At 50.3% G+C, this 21,210-nt stretch overlaps 2 long non-coding RNA genes across 5 annotated transcripts in view; one reads left to right on the top strand and one right to left on the bottom strand.

Annotated features, from left to right (window-relative positions):
* Positions 1–21,210, bottom strand: part of LOC123618565 (uncharacterized) — a 160,439-nt gene that overhangs the window by 96,730 nt on the left and 42,499 nt on the right. The gene's annotated exons all lie outside the window — the stretch shown is intronic.
* On the top strand, positions 13,604–21,101 carry LOC141573911 (uncharacterized). 2 transcript variants are annotated; one of them, XR_012500360.1, is made up of 3 exons: positions 13,611–14,795; positions 18,827–18,940; positions 20,772–21,101. It is a non-coding gene; the product is annotated as an uncharacterized LOC141573911 (long non-coding RNA). The 2 variants fall into 2 exon arrangements; XR_012500359.1 differs by having other exon boundaries at positions 13,604–14,795; positions 18,827–21,101.

Below are 21,210 nucleotides of genomic sequence, written 5' to 3'. Positions count from 1 at the left end.
CAGAGTTCCTCCAGATTTCTCATTGCTAAGCTATAAAGTTCCAGGTTTCGCAGCACCCGTGCTGATTGGCAGGGAGGCTCCGGGCAGCTCCAATCAGAAGCAAGTTGCTGAAAGGAGCATCCACATCACAGCTTGCCCCAGGGTTTTGGAATTTTCTCCCTGATGTTATGAGCCATCAAGGTCTTTGTCTAACTGTATAAAACCTGTTTTCTTGATATTGTCTGCCTCTCTCTCTGGAGTGCAGGCTGTTGAGGGGATGCCAGAGGTCCTGGAGGAACAGGGAATCCTCGGGTCACCAGGTTGGGGTCTGCGACAGAAATATTAGGGTCTGTGATGGTTGACCACAGACGACAGCATGGTGCCCTGCCATGGGCAGGAGGATGCCTCAAACCGCCCCCCTCCCCAGACTGACCTCTCCCATGCCATTTCTTAAGCTTGGTGCAAAGCGAAGGAGGAAAAGTAGATGCCATGGAATGTGGTATTGGGGTAGAGGCTGCATGTAAAGGACCTTAAAACATGTAGATGGTAAGGGCACCACAGAGGGCCGTTCTCATGTTTCACCTCCAGAAACCGAATGCAAACAGCCACCACGAACTGAGTTCCTATCGCATGCCAGGAACTGTTTTCATTTTTAAGTCCACTCTGTTGAGGTACGAGTGACATGCAAAAAGCTGTCTGTGTTTAATGTATACAACTTGATGAGTTTGGAGATAAGTCTACACCTGTGAAGACATCAGCACAGTCTATACCATAAATATATCCACCATCTCCAAAATTCCCTCTCGCCTTCCTTATTATCATTTTTTTTTTATTGTGATAGGAACATTTAACATAAGATCTACCCTCTTAGCAAAGTTTTAGGCATACAGAACAGTATTACTAACTATCATTACCATGCTGTACATTAACTCTCCAGGACTTAACTCATCTTGCCTAATGAAGCTTTGTACCCAGTATCTCCCTGTTTCCCCCTCCTCCCACCACCTGGCAATCCCGGTTCTGCTCTCTGGTTCTGAGTTTGACTATTAGATTCCGTATGTAAGTGGTATCATGTAGTATTTGTCCTGTGACTAGCTTATTTTACTGAGCATAATGTCCTCCAGTTTCATCCATGTGTTCACATATTTCGGGATTTCCTCCTTTTTAAAGGCTGAATAATATTCCATTGTATATATCACATTTTCCTTTATCCATTCATCTGTCAATGGACATTTAAGTTGCTTCCACATCCTGGCTCTTGTGCTAGAAACTTCTCATACAACATCTCCTCCCATCCCAAAACTCTCATCGGACAGAGAACGGGATGGACGTCTGCTGGTTTTGCCTGCACTGCTTCACCTTTCACTAACAGGGGAGCCATGCCACAGGGGAAATCATGTGACCCAGACCTGGCCACAGTGATTGGCTCTGGGATAGGCACATGATCAAGCTGGGCCAATCAGAATCATCCTTGTGCCTTTTTTTTTTTTTTTTTTTTTTTTTTTTTGCCAGAACTATAGGAAAAGAGCCCCTCTCTTACCACTGGATTTAAGGAGCTAGTGATGACTGTGAACACATGTGGAAGGTGCCTGAGGGAGATTAGGAGCCCCTGTGATAATGCGTGAGTTCCAGATGCAGCTGTCAGGGATCTCAGATCTCAGATTTCCTGGCTTTCAGTTAAAGAACCGTAAATTATTTGTCTGTTGAAGCCGATTTGCCTTGTGTATCTGTTGCTTCTGACAGAGTGTGACTAATACTGACACACACTTTGTCCTCTTGGTGCCTGGCTCTGGGTTGAGCGATTTGCATGTATTCCCATATCCGGTCCTCACAATCACCTGGTGAGGTATTCCATTTTGCAGATAGGAAAACCAAGGCTCAGGGGGGTGAGGGAACCTGGCCCAGATAATACTGCCAGTACGTGCTCAGGGAGTCAAACCTGGTCTAATTCTTGGATGTCCTGGGGACTTGGAGCCCCTCACAGCTGCCCGCCCCAGCCTCACCCGCGCCGGCCAGTGCCTGGGGGAATATGTGTCAACAGAGGCCCTTGGGCTGCAACCACGTGTGGTTTGTTGCTCAGCACTGCAGTGGGAAGCTTGGCTGTATTTGTCACAACTGTTAGTGTTTGGTTATGTTTAATCAAGGCCGTGGAGGTGGGGCGTATGTGTGAGAGAAAGAGAATGCTATATATAATCTCTTGTGCACAAAGTCTGCTATAAGATTGCCGGACCCTCCCCACTTCCCAAATACAGATGACAAAAAAAGTAAACTGAGCAAGAGCACAGATCTCTTTAGAAATCGGAGTGAACAACAAGGTCCTACTGTAGAGCACAGGGAACTATATCCAAGCTCTAATAACCTATCATGACAGAGAATATGAAAAAGAATGTATGTGTGTATAACTGAATCACTATGCTGTACACCAGACACTAACACAACATTGTAAATCAACTCTACTTAATTTAAGAAGAAAGGAAAAGAAAAAGAAATCAGAGTGTTTGAACTCAATGGCAGAGAGTTGCTATTTATTCTGAACTCCGTGAAATAAGATGACTTCTCATCACCAGATAAGTCATCAAGACGATGTGCTGTTTGAATGCCAAAAGCCGTTTGTCTGTTCGCCCATCCACCCATCCACCCATCATTTGCTAAGTTCCCGCTGTAATTACTGTAATAACATTAATAACTGCAATAACAATCGTTCCTATTCAGTGGGCACTTCCTAAGAGATAGGCTAAGTGCTTGAATGCATCATCTGCTTAACTCTCACAAACAAGTCTATAAAACAGATGCCAAGAGACCCAGTTCACAGAGGGGGTAAGTGAGGCACAGAGAGGTTATGACACTGGCCTAAGACTTCACAGCCCACTATGGTAGATTGAATATGGCTAGCTCCTCCCACCAAGAGTGGGATTCTGTTTCTCCACTCCCCCGAATCTAGTCTAGCCTCATGACTTGCTCTGAATGATAGAAAGTGCCAGAAGTAGTGCTGTTTAGCCCCAAGCCCAGGCCCCAAGCAGCCTGGCAGCTTCTGTTTTTGTTGACTTGGAATGCTGACTTGAAGCCTCCGCAAAAGGAAGCAGGTCTCACTGACTGGAAGGTAAGAGGCCAACTGAGGCCACCCAGCCAACAGCCAGCCCCAGTGGCCACACGCGTGAGGGAGGCCACTTCGACCTTCCAGCCTGGCTGAGCCTCCGGCCGAGGGAACCTAGTCAAAACCAACAGAGTAGCCACCAAGCTCATTACAGAATCATGAAAAATAATCAATTGTTTTAAGCTGTCCTGTTTTGGGGGCTGTTTGTCATGCAGCAAAGGCTAATTGAGACACATTGTAAGAGGCCAAGCCAATATTCTAACCCAGGTCTCCCATGTTTGGAATCTGGGCCTCTCAGAGGCAGGGACCATGATCACAAAGCTGAAGAGGATGCAGCCCCTGAGCGTGGGGAGCTCAGGGGACACACACTCCAACAAAGACCCTGCTGGGTCATCCAGGCAAAGGACGTTGTGTCCCAGAGGATGGGTTCCTGGGACATTGACTTATGTGTTTCATCTATACAGCAACCAACTGCTGTGTACCTACCAGGTGACAATCGCTGTCGTAGTGCTGGATATGTGGCAGCAAGCAATAGATCTCTGATCTCGGGAAGCTTGAAATTTAGGGGAGAAGACAGACAAAAGGAAATCAGTAACCAAGCAATGACAAGTTGCAAAAGAAACCGAGCATCCCCGAGGAGAGAAAATAATGGACTGAAGTACACTTTTTAGATCAAGTGATCAGGAGAGATTTCTCCAAGAAGGTGATGCTGAAGCTGAGCACACCAGAATGACAGAGAGACATGCAAAGAGTTATAGGAAGAATAATCCAAGTTGAAGCAGCTGCATGAGCAAAGTCCCTGAGGAAAAAGGGAGAACTGGAATTTCTAGTAACGTGGGACCAGAGTGGGTGAGGAGGAGAGTGGATGAAGACCAAGAAGGAAGTGTGGGTCAAGCCAGAAGGCTGTCTTAGTTCCTTTGGGCTGTGAGAACCAAATACCACAGACTGGGGCTTACAAACAACTAACTTCACTTCTCACAGTTCTGGAGGCTGGGAGTCCAAGGTCAAGACGCCAGCCAGTTCAGTGTCCAGTGAGGACCCGCTTCTGGTTCATAGACAGCTGTGTTCTCCCTGTGTCCTCACATGGCCAACAGGGAAAGGAACTCTGTGGGGTGGCTTTTATAAGGGCACTAATCACATTGATGAGGGCTCCACCCTCATGACCTAATCACCTCCCCAAAGCCCCACTTCCAAATACCACCATGTGGAGGATTCAGTTTCAACATATGAATTTTCAGGGGACACAAACATTCAGTCTAAAGCAGACGTTATGAGAAATGACTGGAAATTTTCTCCAAGTGTGTTGGGACAGCCGTGGGAAGTTTTGAGCAGAAGAGAACCATGATTTCATGTAGATTTCGGTAGACACCTCTACTGTGTGGATGACGGATTAAAGTGAGGCCATGGAAGGAGGGATATTAACAAAGATGCTGCTGCAGTTGTCCAGGAAGAGATGTTGTTTGGGGTGGTGGCTGTGGAGTTGAGGAAGGCATTTGAGATGCGTTTTGGAAGAAGACTTGATAGATTTTAGAATACTGGGTTAGCTTGAGCTCCCCCAGAAGCAGAGCTGAGACAAGGATTAGAATAGTGGGAGTAATCTGTGTAGGAGGGGATCTGAGGTAGCCTGGGTGGGGAGGAGGAAGGGACACAAGAAAGGAAGCTGGGGACTCATTTCCACTGAGGAATCTGGGAGGACTATTGAACATACCTCAGAATGGATCCATCTGAGAGGCAAGGGAACTGGGGTGTTTATTTACTGGATCTCTGCAGTCACTGCTTACAGTAGTGACAAAATACCTTATTTCCCCATATGGTTTCTAACTCTAGCTAGATATTTCCAACCACTCTTGACATAATTAGGCTCCAACTTTGTCCCATCTGGAGGTGAGCATGTTGGCATGTTTCTTAAATGTAACCCAGCCCCCTTCATGCCGTAAATGTCCAATCCCATTTTCTGAGGCAGATATAGGTGCTCCCACCCAGCACCTGGCCAGGCAAGTCTATTCTTTCACACCAACCCATTGTGGCTCTTCAAACACGGTACCTGGATAACGTGATGCAACACCCCTTCCTGTTCCCAGATGCCAACTCAGATGCTTGCCAGCTGTGCCCCCTTGAGCACATCACTCAACCTCCCTGACCCTCAGTTTCTTCATCTGAAAGGGCAAGGTGATAAATGCACTCACCCCACGGTGTTCAATAGGGTCTCTGAGTGCTGAGTTCAGCCCCAGGTGCAGAGAACCCACTGGAAAAATGCAGCCACTACCACTGTTAGCATAGACCTCGGCTCAGTACATTTCTAAAAATATGTTTTATTGGATTTTTCCTTCCAAGCTACAGAGGCAATAGACGTTGTTTGAAACAAGCCAAACAGCAGAGGTGAACAAAGAAAAGGCCAGATCTCCTTGTCTGCCTCTACTCTTAACTGCACAAGCCCCTTCCACACACCCCACGTGCCCCTGAGGAGGTAACAGTGGGCACTTTTCCTTCTAAACCTTTCTCTTTGCAGAGCCATCCATTTGCCTATGTGTAGTTTATTGCTTTCATTTTTACAGATATGAGCTAATTGCATCCATATTTTCCCAGGCCAGTACAACATAAATCAATTTTGCTCTTTTTAGCAGCTTCCTAATATTCCCCATTGGTGATAAAGCTCAGTATATTGCAAGCTATTGCCCCCCCCTCCTCCCACTGATGGGTTTTTAGGCTGTTTCCAGTGCTTCAGTCGGCCAGCCATGCTGTGCTCACCGCCTCACATCCACCTTTTCATTTCTATAGGAGAGGTTCCTAAAGTGAGGTTATGGGGTCAATGGGCACCATTTTGTCTTGGTTTTTTAATAAAAATGTGCTGCTAAGTGAGTGTGTATTGAGTGACCAAACAATCCTGGGTGGCCCCAAATTTATTCGGCTGTTTCCAGAAGCCTGCTAGGACCTGATGACTTGATGACCTCAGCAGGGCAGACATCCACTCTGGCCAACAGAAGGTATCTGGTTTCACCACCCTCCCCAGGAGGGAAAAGATAGACCTATACCCTACTTTTGGAGCTTAAGAAAGACCTGGAGGAGAGGAAGAACCAGGAGCACAAGTGGGCCCTGGAGGTGACCCCTGTGCTGGATTTTCACAAGTCATCACTTCCCGACCCAAGGCTGGACCTGAGCCGGCACAAATGAAGACAGATGCCACCCTCATCCCTTGCCAATGCTCCAGGGGACAGGCGGTGGCTCCAGCATGAACACAAATAAGATTAGGAGACAGAGCAAGGGGGCTGCCCGGCCTGGGGAACCGAGTGGTCAGAGAAGCCTCCGGACCAGAATCCTTGGACCCAAGGAGTCGGAAGTTCTGGTGCAGGCTGGCTTTTGTCGCACCGTGGTGCACGAGGTGTCCCAGCACACTAGCACAAAAGTCATCTCACCGCTTGTTTTACAAAGGAGAGACTGAGGTGTGACCTCAGGCAACTGTCATATCTGTCTCCACGTCTGTGAAAAGGGGATAGCTGAGGTGCATCCTGCCTTCCCAGGTTTGCTGTGGGGATTCAGCAAGAGGTGGTGGGTGGCCGCTGGTGCTCAGTGCTCTCACCCATCTCTCTCCCCACCTCCGCTCCACCATCTTCCTCACTGACCATCCATGAGCCTCTGGGGTCCTTGATCTTCATGGCTCCAGCGTGCCACCCTTCTCCCCATCCCAGCCACCCTTCTCCCTATCCCAGCCACCCACCCCTGGTGTTAATCCCTAGTCCTTACTGTCTCCAGTGGCTGGAAGTTATACCCCATTGCCAGTAACTCCACCTCCACCCTCTCATGGCCAAGTTGCCCTCTCTAAACCGCCACACCCTGGCTTTCTGGACCACTTCCCTCAGCAGCCCCCAGAAGAGTGGCTGATACACGGGAGGGTCAACCATAAAGATGTGTCAGGTGGATGAATAAATGAACAAACGAACAAAAGTTTGGCAGCTACTACAAATAAAGAATTGAGTGATGATACTGGGCACATGCTCCTGTGGGGAAATGAGGGAGAGGTTCATTAGAAAGAGGGTAAGGCCTCCTAGAGGATCAGTAAGGTGACACAGGCCAAGCCCGTAGCAGAGGAGGTGTCCGACGCCTGCATCGTCATTCATTCATTTGTTCAAAACACGTGAGCTGCAGGTGAGTGAAATAAACCCAGAGCTTCCCCAGGGAGCAGAGAGGACAGAAATGAGCCATCCAAGGGCCAGGAAGGCGGGCAGGGATGCGATGGGCAGCAGGGTTAACACTAGCAGCATTTGACCTTGACAGCACAGATGCCAGTCAGAGCATGTCCCTGCGATCGTTCCGGGGCCTTGGCCATGCCAAACACTAACCCTTTGGTGCTGGTCACCGGAGCTCAGGGGCTGGGGCCAGGGTGGCTGGGGCGGGTGGGAGGCGGGAGTGGTGCTCTGGGAAGTCACTGGGCTGTAGCTATTTGCTGACAGTCCGGTAAGTGTTTCAGTATTTCAATATCTCAACAGGAGTGACCCAAGAGAAGAGTGTGGCAGGAGAGCATAAGGTGGAGGGACCACCTTTGGCAAAGGCTCTGTGCCACAGGGCGCCTCTAGCCAGCTGGTCAGCAGGTCCCAGGGGAGCCCCAGACCTCCTGGCTCTGGTTCCTAGACTAGGGCCCCCTCCCTGATTGGCGCGTGGTGCTGCCCTCCGAGCTCCCTCCCTGGGAGGTTTATTTTGGGGGTGATGGGCAGGAACAGCTGAGCTGAGGGTTGCTGAGGCCCTCAGAGGGGAGGCTGCCCTGGGAGTCCCAGGTGCCTCCTAGGGGTCCCCTGGAGGGACACCCCTGGTGCTGTCTACCCAGGATGAGGTGGGAAGGAGCCTTCTTGGGTGCCTATGGCTACTGATATCCCCCAGGCATCCCTTTAAGGGACAAATGGTCTGGGGAGGAGGGAGGAAGAGGTGGAAAGGACCCAACCCTCCCCCTTGGCGTGGCTTCATGACAAAAGGCTGAGTTCCCTGGTGCCAGTGCCCCCCCTGAGGGTGGAGGTGGGGAGGCTCATGCCTCACACCCCATAGGCCTGGAGTCGGGGCCAGGCTGGAGGACTCAAGGGGGCTTGGTGGGGAGTGGGCTCCCATTTCACAGGCCTGGTGCACGGACTCCCAGAACATCTTCCCAATAAGCCCTCTTCTCCCAGCCACCTTGGCCCCCTCACCTGCCCAGCCTCTTCCCTAAAACCACCTCCATCCCCTTGGCCCCCAGGTAGCCCTCCCTTTGCCCCCTCCTCTCAGAGCCCCACTCCTCGGGACTGCACAGCCTTGGCCTCCTGTCCCACCTCCCCCCTGCCCAGGCCCTTGCCTCTGCCCGCAGCTCTGCGGCCTGGGCCCAAGTGGGACCCGCTCAGAGAGGCCCAAGGGGGCCTGTGTGTGGGATTCCTCACCCCGCAGCTCACTGTGGTTTTCTCCCAGCACTCTGCTCTCTCTGGAATGACCTTGAAGTGTGTCCACGCCTCTTCCTCTAATCACAACACGGCTTGTGCTGAGCATCCCCCAAGAGATTCTGTGCGTCAGGAGCACAGGGACTCACCCAGTCTTTTTGCCGCACTGTCCCCGGACTTGGCCCGGCGCCTGGCACACAGTCGGGGCTCGGCGTTAGCTGCAACCAAAGGAAAAACCATCCCACAGCTGGTTTGAGAAGAGGGCCAGGGGCTTAGGGCTTGACCTCCAGGTGTCCTTGACTCTTCCTCTAATCCATGATACAGGCTGCGTGACCTCCAGGTCCCTGGGTCGCCGCCTCCCCACCGCGATAACACACCTCCCTTTGCAGTAACTCTCAGAGCATTGTGATGCCTCAGGGACCTTACTGCTCCTGCCCCTACCCACCCACCCCAGAAGTCAGAAGAGGGTGACCCCGGTGCAGAGGAGGTGGTGGTGTAGGGGAAGGAAAGCAAAGCCCATGTGTCCTGTGACCAGGCAGCCAAGGACATTGAGGACCATCAGGAACACTGGGCCAACTTGGAAAGACCAGGGACCACCAAGACTGGTCCACGAGGGGGAACTAGCCACCTCCTCGGGGTTTCTGTCCCTTAAGGCCAGTTTCTTAGTGGCCGCTGCCCACACCCACAGGTAGAGCTCTAGCCCAGCAAAGAGACTCCTCATCCAGACCCTGCTGTCCTGCCCTCCTTGTCCTCACACAGGGGCTCCACTGTGTGTGACTCCTTGTTTCATGCATGCACTCATTCAATTATTTATTGGGTATCTACTATAAACTGGGCACTGTCCCAGGTCAGGGGATAAAACAGCAGGCAGATGAAGCCCTGCCCTCCAGCTATCACGGTGGTGGAAGCTCGAATAATGGCCTCCCAATGATGTCCAAGTCCTCAACCCTGGAACCCGGGCATATGTTAGCTCACGGGGTATAAGGGACTTTGCAGATGTGATTAAATTAGGGATCATGTGGGCCCAACCTAATCACAGGTCCTTACAGGAGGGAGGCAAGAGGATCAGAGTCAGAGAGAGAGGACGTGAGGATGGAAGCTGAGGTCAGAGAAGAGAGAAGACGCTGCACTGCTGGCTTTGAAGATGCTGGAAGGGGCCACCAGCCAAGGAATGCAGGCGGCCTCCAGAGGCTGGAAAAGGCAGGGAAGAGGATTCTCCCCAAGAGCCTCATAAGAAACACAGCCCTGTGTTGGACCTCAGACTCCAGAACTGTAAGATAAGAAAAGCTGTGTTGTTTGAAGCCCCTAACTTGGTGGCGATTTGTCACAGCATTACAGGAAATGACTACAACAGTCTAGCAGGGGAAGATGTTCAGCCCACAAATCCCAGCAGGACCAACTCTATGACTGGTGGGGGGCCCAGTGCAAAATGAAAATGCAGGGCCCTTGATTCAAAAACTATTAAGAATTTCAATATGGCAACAGTGGGGCATCCAACCAAAGGGGCCCTTCCGAGCACGAGGCCATGAGCCAGGACGCGGGATGCCTGCTGGAGCTGCCCCTGAATCCCACCCCTGAATCCCACCCAATGCATCCCAACAGTGAGGTGGGCTGGCAAGTGAGAGGACAGGGGCCCCTGAGGGCTTGTGGCAGTGAAGGCGACCCAGGTGGGGGGTCAGGAGAGCTCTCTGAGCAGGTAACACTTGCTTTGGGCCAGATTAAGGGGAGAGGTAAGTAAGAGTGGCTCCAGGCGAGGGTACAGAAGATGCAGAGGCCAGAGGCCTGGGAAGGGTTTACTTCCATTGTTCCTGTTTGTAAACAAACTTTATTTTGGAAACGTTTGGGATTTACAGAAGAGTTTTGCAAAGTTAGTACAGAGAATTCTTGCACACACTTCACCCAGCTTCCCCTCATGCTAACATCCTGCACGACTGTGGTACTTTTGTCAAAACCAAGCCGTTCACATTAGTACTTGACTACACCATATAACTACACACGTGCCAGACTTTATTCGGATTTTCCCCCGGTTTCCCCTCAAATGCCCGTTTTTCTGTCCGAGGACCCAGTCCAGGATACCGTGTCACATTTAGCTCCTCTCCCCATCCTAAAAATTAATACCTGAGTGTTAGACATACTGGGACTTTCATGTGCTTGACCTCAGTGAATTCTCACCATCCTCTCTTTGACCACTTTGCAGATGAGGAAACTGAGGCCTGGAGATGTTAAGCAACTAGAAGTCCTTGAAGCATCACCCCCTCCCCCTGCAAAATCTGGTTCCTATCCCACTGTCCCCAGCGCCCCCTACTCCCCCATGTTACCTGGCCTACTCTTTACACTACTCCAGACCTTCCCAAACTTGAATCACGTATGATTTTACCTCCTGTATTCTTTTTTGGCTTAATATTTTTGCTTTAAACAGACTCATTTTTTTAAACCAAGAAACATTCTTTTTGGGGAGGGGGAGGTAATTAGGTTTATTTATGTATTTTATTTAATGGAGGTACTGGGGATTGAACCCAGGACCTTGTGCATGCTAGGCATGCACTCTACCACTGAGCTATACCCTCTCCCCCAAACCAAAAAACATTCTTAAAGGGCTCAGCACACCTCTGTCACAGTGGAAAGCCTGACTACTGGCCATAAGTAAGCAGGTCCCTGTGCAAATAGAGATGATGAAGATAAAATGATCTCGTAAATTCCAGCAGGTGCTGGTGTCTAGGCTCTGGGTGAGTGAAGCCTCAACATGAGACCTTCTCCCCGAGTGATCAAGGGATGGAGCCCCTCCCTGCTCCCGCCAAGATCCAGACCCTGTCCTCAAGGACGTCACTGGCTGCTGGGGAAACCTAGATGAGACAAGGTAAACACAAGGCAGTGAGGAAGGGACCCAGCAAAGGTTAACACTAAACAGCTCCCTGTTATTAAGCACCGACTGCATGCCAGGCACTGTGCACTGTTTCACTGATGTCCTCCAAAAGTTGGGCCTACTCATTATCCCCATTTCACAGATGTGGAAACTGAGGCTCAGGGAAGTTACAGAGGGAGGCCACAGACACATAGAAAGAAGCAAGACTTGAATGATTCCCTTTGCCGAATCCTGCCATTTCTACTTCTAAGCATCTCTCTAATTGGTTGCCTTCAGTCTCTCCCCAAGATATTTAGAACGTGAGGCTGGGTGGTCAGTTCCCATTCATTAAACACCTACCTCCACCAGGCATCTGACAAACACTGTGTCACGTGAGCCTTGGGGCAACCCTGAGCAGAGGAGGTGTGGGTTTCATCAGCTTACTGAGTAGGTAAAGGCAGGAAGTGGCATGACCAGGACCCCACCCCAGACCAGCCTTAGTCAAGAGGCTTTAGTCACATATCTGGGAGTGCTTGGGACTTAGCGAAACTCAGGATGCTCATAAAAGAGCTTTTGAGAATCTGATGACCCTAGCATCAAACACAGATAGCTTTAGGCAAATCACCATAGGAAAATGTATCTTCCCCCAAAAGGTAATTTTAGGGAGTATTTGACTTACGAAAGTCTCAATCCTCTGGGCACTTTCTTTCTCCTTTTCCTTCCTCCTTTTTTTTTTTTTTTTTTTTAAATAATGGAAGTACTGGGGATTGAACCCAGGACCTTGTGCATGCTAAGTGTGCACTCTAACCCTGAGCTATACCCTCCAGACTTCTTTTCCTTCTTTCTAAGCAAAGAGCCTGCCCCTAGTCATGGCCTCCAGGAGCATATAATGGGTGCAACTGGGGAACACTTTCTGGGTCTTTGTGGCTTTGGCTTACAAAGGCCAAGGCCAGGGGACAGCCAGCTACAGCCTGGGTTTTTCATTTTGCTTTTATTTTTTAAATGTGGTAAGAATACAATAGGAAAACATAAGATCTACCTCTTAACAAAATTTTAAGTGCACAGTACAGTATTGTTACCTACAGGCGCTGTGTTGCACAGCAAACTCCTACACCTTCTTCATCTTGCATGGCTGAAACTTTATATCCATTGACCAGCCACTCCCCCTCTCCCCAGCCCCTGGCAACCACCGCTCCGCTTCTGGGAGTTTGACTATTTTACATACCTCACGTAAGTGCCATCATGCAGTATTTTGCCTGTAACTGGCTTAATTTCACTTAGCATGTCTTTCAGGCTCATCCATGTTGTCACAAATGGCAGGATTTCCTTCCTTTCTAAGGCTGAATAATACTCCATTGTGTACGTTGTTTCTATATCTTGACTGTTGGGAATAATGCTGCAGTACACATGGCGCTGCAGATAGCTATTTGAGATCCTGATTTCAACCCTTTTGCATATATACCCTGAAGTGGACTTGCTGGATCATCTGGTACTTCTGTTTTTAGTTTTTTGAGGCACCTCCACACTGCTTCCCAGGTTGATTTGTTTCTTTTGCTATGCTATTTTTGTAAATAAAGTTTTATTGGAACACAGCTATGTCCATTGGCTTACATACTGTCTGCTTTCGACCCACAATGGCAGAGCTGAGTCATTGCTACACAGATTATAAAACCTGTAAATCTTCACATATTTACTATCTGGCACTTTACAGAAAGTTTGCCAACCCCTGCTCTGGCCCTGGGGGCCTCCAGGCAATTGAGGCCAGGGTGCCATGTTTGGACCAGGAACATGCAGGAAGCAAGAGAGTAAAGAGTTTGCTGAGTAGGGGGAGAGGAGGAAGGGGGCACTCATTCTGATTCTTTTTTATTTTTTAATAAAGTCTTTTAAATTTTATTATTCATTTTACATGTTTCATTATATCCTTTTATTTATTTATTTTTGTGTGGTGAGGTAATTGGGTTTATTTATTATTATTATTTTTTTCTTTAATGGAGGTACTGGAGATTGAACCCAGGACCTCACTCATGCTAAGCTTGTGCTCTCCCACTAGAGCTATACCCTCCCTGCCTTTCTGATTTTTCACTGTCAGAGACCCCAAGAAGGGGAAAGGATGACCCTGACCACAGGGTTCTGCCCCAAGCAGCCCCAAACTTCCAGATCTCAAGGGGCCCCTGACCCTCCCACACATCACCTGCTCCCGTCAAGGCCAGTGGACCCCAGCATCAACCCTCACAGGTGGGTCAGCCCTGAAAAACCGAGTCTAAACTTTTCTGCCAGCCTGGCAGGATGGAGGCTTCAGCAGAAATTGAATGAATTTACACAAAACTTAAATTCCAGCATGGCTGAGGCTGGAGCTGTGTCTTACGTCTACACAAGTCCACCTTATTTGAAAGAGCAGTCATGACAGAAGCCACACGGACTCAGATTTCAGGACCTTCTTCACTGGGTAAAGGCAGACACGCAAATGAGGTCACAGGTCCCCTGGTCCCTGTTCCCTCCAAAGTGACGGCCAGCCTCATCTTGTCCTCACCAGGAGGAGGCAGGAGAGTTATCACCCCCATTTCACAGGTAAGCTGCTGCTTTAAAACGGGCTTTGTTTTAACAGGCTACTTTTTTTTTTTAATTTGCAATTTTGAAAGTTCACATAAACTTTCTTTTTTGAAAAGTTTCTTTTCAAAAAAAAAAAAAAGAAAGAAAGAAAGAAAAGAAAAACAGGCAATGAACAAATTTGTATCCCCTCCCCTCCTTGTGTGCCCTAACCAGTTTCACCTTCCTCCTGATAGGTAACGTTTAGTCCTTCAGTGGGTAGCCACAGTTTCTTTATGCAAGTATAAGCTAATACAAGTATATGCTCACTCCTCCCTTTTTATGCAAAGAGGTATATACTATATACTATTTTGAACCTTGTTTTCTCACCTAATAAAGCTTAGGGATGGTTCTTCACCATTCTTTACAACAGCAGAGTACAGTATTGCATTATATGGATTGAGCCAGTGTCTTTAATCAGCCCCCTACTGATGGAGGGTTTAGGTTTTTTCAGTCTTTGGCTTTTACAAACAATGTTGCAAAGTATAACCTTGTACATAAATAATGTCCCACAAGTCCCAGTTTATCTGTAGGATTATTGTTGGGCAGCTGCCAGCTGGGACAGAGGGTTTCTGCGTTTGTAATTTGGACAGATATTGCCAAAGGAGGGCCCAGGTTCCAAACAAGGCATGGCTCAAACTCCAAAGCCCTCTCTGGCTGCCCAGCGGGTGGGAGCAGAGCCCCGGCGAAGTACCGCCTCCATGGGCGTGGTCCAGGGCGGTGGGCGGGACCTGGAGGGCAGAAGGAACGTCTCCTCCCCTCGCCCCACCACTGGCTCCTCTAGTCCAGCCACCTTCTCCCCACTACCCCCACCTGCTCCCTCTAAATCTTCCTGTGATGGCTTAACCGTCGCGGCAGCACATGGCCTGAAAGGCGATGAAATAGCGCACAGCTGCAATAGGTAAGGAGGCCAGCGGGGGAAGAGCACCAGGGTGTATCTAAAGGGGGCAAAACGGGAAACATGCCGGGGAGGGAAGCCCCCACCAGCCCTGGCCATCCCCCAGAGATGACTGAGGACTGTGGGGTGAAGTATCATTCACCGGACTTTCCCTGACCAGCTGAACCATTAAACTAGGACACTGAGATGACTGCCACCGCACTCTGGGCATTTCCTAATCAGGAGGGTATTTGTGGCCGCCCTACCCTGTGTAAAGGGTTTCACGTGCATTGTTCCAATTAAGCCTCCCAGCCACCCATGAGGTCAGTTCTATTATTACCCTCGTCCTCCAGAAGAGGACACAGGTGAGGTAACTACCAAGCCACATGCTCCACAGAAAGTCTGTTTGGATCATCAGGGCCACAAATCATTAGCAGAACATTTAAAGGGGGTGGGTAATGGGGCTAAAAATACCTATTTGGAACACAGTCTCAGGGCAGGCCAAATTCCCATTCAGACCCCCACCTCCTGTTACAATAGCTTTGGGTTCAGGGAAAGGCGGATGGGTAAGGTTCCCTCCCAGCTCTTCTTCTATGATACACACAGATTTATTATTCAATAAAGTTAACACATGCTTATGGCAGAAAATTTGGAACATATGGGGAGAAAATGAAATTAATCCATAAACCCACTACCCAGGGGAAGCCTCTAGTAACATTGTGGGACAGTGGCTGCCAGTCTCTGTTATCAGCATGTGCGTATACGTTAACATGGTAATTGAAATAGAACACATGTGCAGAAAAGTGCATGGATCATAAATGTAAAGCTCGATTTTCAGAGTGAAAACTCCCGTGTAACAAGCATCCACATCAAGAAACGGAACATGGGGGAGGGTATAGCTCAGTGGTAGAGCACATGCTTAGCACGCACAAGGTCCTGGGTTCAATCCCAAGAGCCTCCATCAAATAAATAAATAAATAAATAAATCTAATTACCACCCCACTCCACCCCCCAAAAAAAATCAAGAAAAAATAAATTAAATGTCCTGAGAAGTAAGGGTTTAAAAATAACAAAACAGAAATGCAAGTGACCATGTTTTTTAATGCAATCAGGATCTTCCGATGCTGTGAGATATGTGTCCCCCCCCAAAAGACAGGTTGAAACCCTAAGCCCGGGACCTGTGGATGTGACCGTATTTGGAGATAAGATCTTTGCTGGTCTAGTCAAGTCAAGGTGAGGTTGCTGTGGTGAAGGCAGGCCCTGATCTGATCACTGGGATCCTTATAAGAGAGACAGACTCAGAGAAGAAGGCCTGTGATGTGGTGAAGGAGGCAGCCCCAGACCCTAGGAACACCAAGCACTGCTGGCAAACACCCGGAGAGAGCAGCAGCAAGGAAGGGTCCTTCAGAGGGAGCGTGGTCCTACCAACATGCTAATTCAGACTTCCAGCCTCCAGAGCTCTGAGTGAACCAACTTCTGTTGTTTCAAGCCACCCCGTTGGTAGCAGTTTGCTATGGCAGCCCAAGGACACATGTGCCTATGCTACGTGCAGTTCATATTTGTTCTGCTTATGGAAGTCACGGGAGTTCACCTTTCATCCCGACACAGGATCCAGCTCCTGGACTGAATGTCACCTCCTGCAGCCTGGTGACCACAGCAGACACATCAAATGATGTCACCACCAAAAGCACTTCAGTGGCTCCCCAGTGTCCCTGTGGTCTGGCTCCCGTCCTGTCCAGCCTCGTCTCATACCTCGCTTCCTGTCCAGCCAGGCAGACCACCTTTTGGCCCTTTCTCTGTCTCTGTGGCCACATAGCCTTCGTATATGCAGTGCCATCTGCCATGATGCCCCCACTCGCTCCTTGACACACGCCCAGCTCATCTTCATCCACTCAGATGGGGCATGAACTCCCTCATATCCTGAACAGGCAGTGCTCAGCCCACCCCTAGGAGGCTGGCTCAGGGATGCAGTGTTTCCAGGAGAAGGCAGATGTCCACACTTCTGTGGGAAATGGCCCTACTTTAAAATTGAACACAAGTTTTCCAGACCTCTAAGTAGCCAGACAGGAGCCCAGGGCCTGGACCGCCAGGCTCAGGATCCCAGCAGGGATCCACAGTGAGGTTAGTGATGGCTTTGGTTTTCCCAAGCATCACCAGTGGGGGACTTGTTTTAAGTCATATAACTAAAAAGGCCACTGTGAGGCTCTGGGACCAGCTGGGATGGGCTATTGGGATGCTAGAAAGGCAGCGTGAACATTTGGAGTTTTGCCTGGAAACACAAAGGCCTGGGGTGGGAAGACAAAGCCGAAAGCATTATCAGCAGTGACTCAGCGTGCCCGGGGTTAACATCCCTAGAAAGGCAGGTGGGGCAGCGTTTTCTGTAAGGCGGCAGGAAGCCCACGTCCTGGGAAGTGTGCAGCCGGCTGTGGTCGAGGGTGATTTCCTCATCCTCATCTGAGGAGGTGACACTCTCAAGTGCAGATTGTTAGGAACAGTTTCCCAAGCCGGGAGCCAAGGGCCACCTCCCTCCTAACAAGACCAGGCAGCCCAAGACAGGAAGGGAGGGACTCCAGGGGCAAGTCTGTACCCGTCTTGGGCAGGGCCCCAGCAGGGAGTGAAGCAAACCTCAGCCCACATCTGTTCATCGCCTGCCCTGCACCACCCCTGAGAAGGCTCTGCCCTGCAGGGCCTGGCACATCGTCAACAGATATTTGTTGACTGTGTGAATGGCTGGCTGGATGAATAGATGGCTGGGCAGAAGGGTAGACAGATGCATGGATGGATGGGTAAATAGATGAATGGATGAACAGACAGACGGATGCATGGATGGATGAACGGATGGATGCATAGATGCATGGATGGATGGACAGACAGATGCATGAATCAATGAATAGATGGATGGATGGACAAATAGACAAGATGGATGGATAAATGAATAGATACATGGATGGATGGATAAATAGATGGACAGAGAAGATGGATAGATGGATGGGTGGATGAATAGATGAATAATGGATGAACAGACAGATGAATGGATGGGTGGACGAAGGGATGGGTGGATGGATGGGTGGATGGATGGATTGATAGATGGATGAACAGACAGATGAATGTAAATGGAGCTGTAAACCCTTAAGGATAGAACACTTTCAGGTTCAAAGTGCCATCTGGGCATGACAGAAGCAGCCCTGTCCCAAGGGAAACCTCAGCGTCCAGCAGGGAGAGCACTGAGGAGGGTGACTCAGGCCATTCACACAGCTGGGACCCATGGAGAAGGGGGAGGGTGTGTGACTGCACGTGCATAGCTCTAGGCCTTGGTCGGGGCTGTTCCTTCTGCCTGGAACACCCTCCTCCGCTCCTTTGCCCGCCCAACTCCCACTCAACTTTTACAACTCATCTCGGGCAGCTGTGTCTTAAGAAAGTCACCTAAGGGGTCCTCTTCCCCCTAACCTGGCTGGCCAGGTTCCTCCCACAGCACCCCTCCATTGCCATGCCAACCACCCTGTGTCACGATGGTCTGTTTTCTCCCGAGTCCCCCCGGGGGGCTGTGGGCCCCTGGAGGGCAGAGACCACGCCTGGCTCCTGTCTCCACGCCCAGCGCGGGGGCTCACACGAGGTAGCACTCAGGAAACGCCGGTGACCCAAACCCAGCGCACAGAGCAAGGGATTCTGTTCCCCCACCCCCCTAGCATCCGGAAAATGTGATTCGATCAGAAAGAGACTTCCAACTCAATTTTAAAAAATGAAATCACATGTACAAAAGAGAAGGAGGCTTAGCAATAAAAACACAGAGCTGCAGACTTGTGGTTTCATAGAACAGAAAAGCTCCATGTTTATGTCATGTATCCTGGTTCACAAAGAGCCGTCATGTGAGTCTGTCAGGAAAGCCTGCCATGGTAGCCATCTCTGCCAAGTGGGAACAGAGGCCCTGAACTTTAGTGACTTGCCCAGGGTCACAGTGAGTGTTGAGACCAAGGCCAGGGCAGTGATCCCAGGTAGGGGCCTCACCTGCCAGTCTCCTCATCTTCCTTCTGACTACTGGATGTTTTCCAAATTAGGAACCTGTTGGTGGCTGCGCCTTCCCAGGGAGGGGAGGCAGATATCCCCACACAGAGGAGACAAGGAGGCCCGGAGAGCCCAAGGCACCTACCTGGGCTCACACAGCCAGGAAGGTAAGGTGTGAGGCAAGGAGTGGCCAGCTGCAGAGAAAGGCAGGCCTGGAACTTTGGGCTGGGCGGAGACTTCACCCTCAGGGCCCCTCCACTGCCACCTGGACCACCACCCACCCACAGCGGGGTCGACCGGACCCCAGTGCAGAGTCTAGATCTCTCAGATCCCCTGACCACCCCATCCTGGGCCTGAAAGACAAGACTCCTTCAGTAGTGTTGGCAAGAGACCATCCTAACTGTCTCAGCCAGGAGACGCCCAGGATCTGGGTGGAGGGACATGGTTCTAAATTCCAGCTCTGCAGCTTGTGAACTGGGTGAGCCTCTGCGTGTGTGTCTCTAAAGCAGTGGTAATAAGGCCTGCCCCCTGGGTGGTCAGGCCAGTCACACGAAATCATATACTTAAGCACCAGCCACAGCACCCGCTAGACAGGAGGAGTTGCCATCCTCACCGCCAACAGCTTCTTCATGGCACCGAAGCACAGAAAAGATGGGAGAGGCTCAGGGCTCACTGCAGGGGAATTGCAAAGACTGGGTCTTCTGTGTGTTCTCTGCAGCTTCTTAGGCTGATAGGGGAGGACTGGAGTTCCCAGGCTGCAAATGGGGCTGAGTGGGGAGTCCACCCCTGCAGGGACTGAGGTGGCAGGGAAGGCAGGGCCACCCACTGGGGCCAAGGAGACCCAGGTAGCAACAGATCATCAGTGATGGAGAGAGGAGGGCTGGTGCAAAGGTCAGGAGGCAGGTGCTGGGTCAGCCTGGCGGGGAGAGTGGGCAGACCCTGTCCCCCGTTCCTCTCACCCAGGTCTGTGTTCCTCCATCCAGGCTCTTCCTCCCCGACTGCCCTGGTCTCCTCATGCTGCCAAGACATTCAGCACTGATTCCTGCCACCCAGTAAGGGAGGGTACCCACCCCACAGGCTTTGGAGCCAGACGGGGCTGGATTCAAATTCCAGCCCTGCTCCTACTTGCTAGCTCTGGGCTTTGGGTTTCTCTTTTGGAAAGAGGGGACTGAGCACCCCTGTGGGAAAGGAACCTAGCACAGCACAGATGGCTCAGGACTCCAGGGCAGCCTCCCTGGGCTCCTGCCCCCCAGGGGCTGCTCTTCCAAACGAGAAGGCTGTACAGACACTTGGGAAAAGACCTTGTCCGTTTCTTCCGCACGAAATGTAAACCCAGACATGAACACGGCCCCCCTCCTGGGTGGGCACTGAGCCCAGAGAAAGGAGAACTTACATCCACACAAAACCCTGTCGCTTTACTCAGAATAGCCCCAAACTGGAAACAGTCCACATGCCCCTCAACAGGTGAACGGTTAAGCAGACGGGGGCACATCCACATCATGGGCTACTCCCCAGCCATTAAAGTGAATGGACTGCCGACCCCACAAAACAGCTCAGATGGTTCTCAGGCGTTAGGCGGTGTGGAAAAAAAAGCCAGTCTCCAAGGGCACATGCTGGATGCTTCCATCTATGTAACACTCTCTAATGACAAAATTATAGACATGGAGACCACATTAGCGGGGCAGGGGCAGGGCAGCGGGAATGATTTTCCAAGAGATATTTTGTGGTGATGGAATAGCTCTTCATTGCCGTGGTGATGAAGTGAATCCACACGTGACAAAATGGCACTGAACTCTACACACGCACACACAATGTCAGCTCCAGGTTTTGACATTGTAGCATAATTACGTGAGGTGTAACCATTAAGCCTGGATGAAGGGGAGGTAGGACCATGCTGTACTATCTTTGTAATTCTTCACGACTCTTAATTATTTCAGTTTTTTTTTCTCCCATGGCATGCATGGTATGATGTCTACAATTTGCTTTCAAATCCTCCAGCCAAAATGGGAAAAAAGCAAGAGAGGGAGCCCACAAGGAGGTGATAAAACAAGATTGCAAAACATTGCTGGTGACGACGGCCGATGGGGTGGGGATGCGGGAATCACTGTCTGGTCCCTCTCGACTTCTGTGCATTTTTGAAATTTTCTGTAATAAAGATGTTAAATTAAAAATGCTGATATGCATGGGTGGGCTCACGTAGCCCAGACACCAGCGTGCAGGCGTGTGCCCAGAGCCCTGACTCACGCTCGCTCTGAGCCCAGGAATCCTTCCAGACAGCTGTATGTGTATGCATGTGCATTAAAGGAAATAAATAACGCTTAACCACCATTGTGGAATCCAGCCATGCCGGGTCACACGTCTGTCAGGCCATCTGCAGGGTGGGGCCCCAAGGGGTCCAAGGGCTGGTTTGAACTCCCAGAGAGAACTTTCTGGAAGC

Source organism: Camelus bactrianus, chromosome 18, assembly GCF_048773025.1.
Source record: "Camelus bactrianus isolate YW-2024 breed Bactrian camel chromosome 18, ASM4877302v1, whole genome shotgun sequence".
NCBI lineage: Eukaryota > Metazoa > Chordata > Mammalia > Artiodactyla > Camelidae > Camelus > Camelus bactrianus.
Note: the sequence above shows the minus strand (reverse complement) of the source record. Positions and strands in the feature narration are given on the sequence as shown.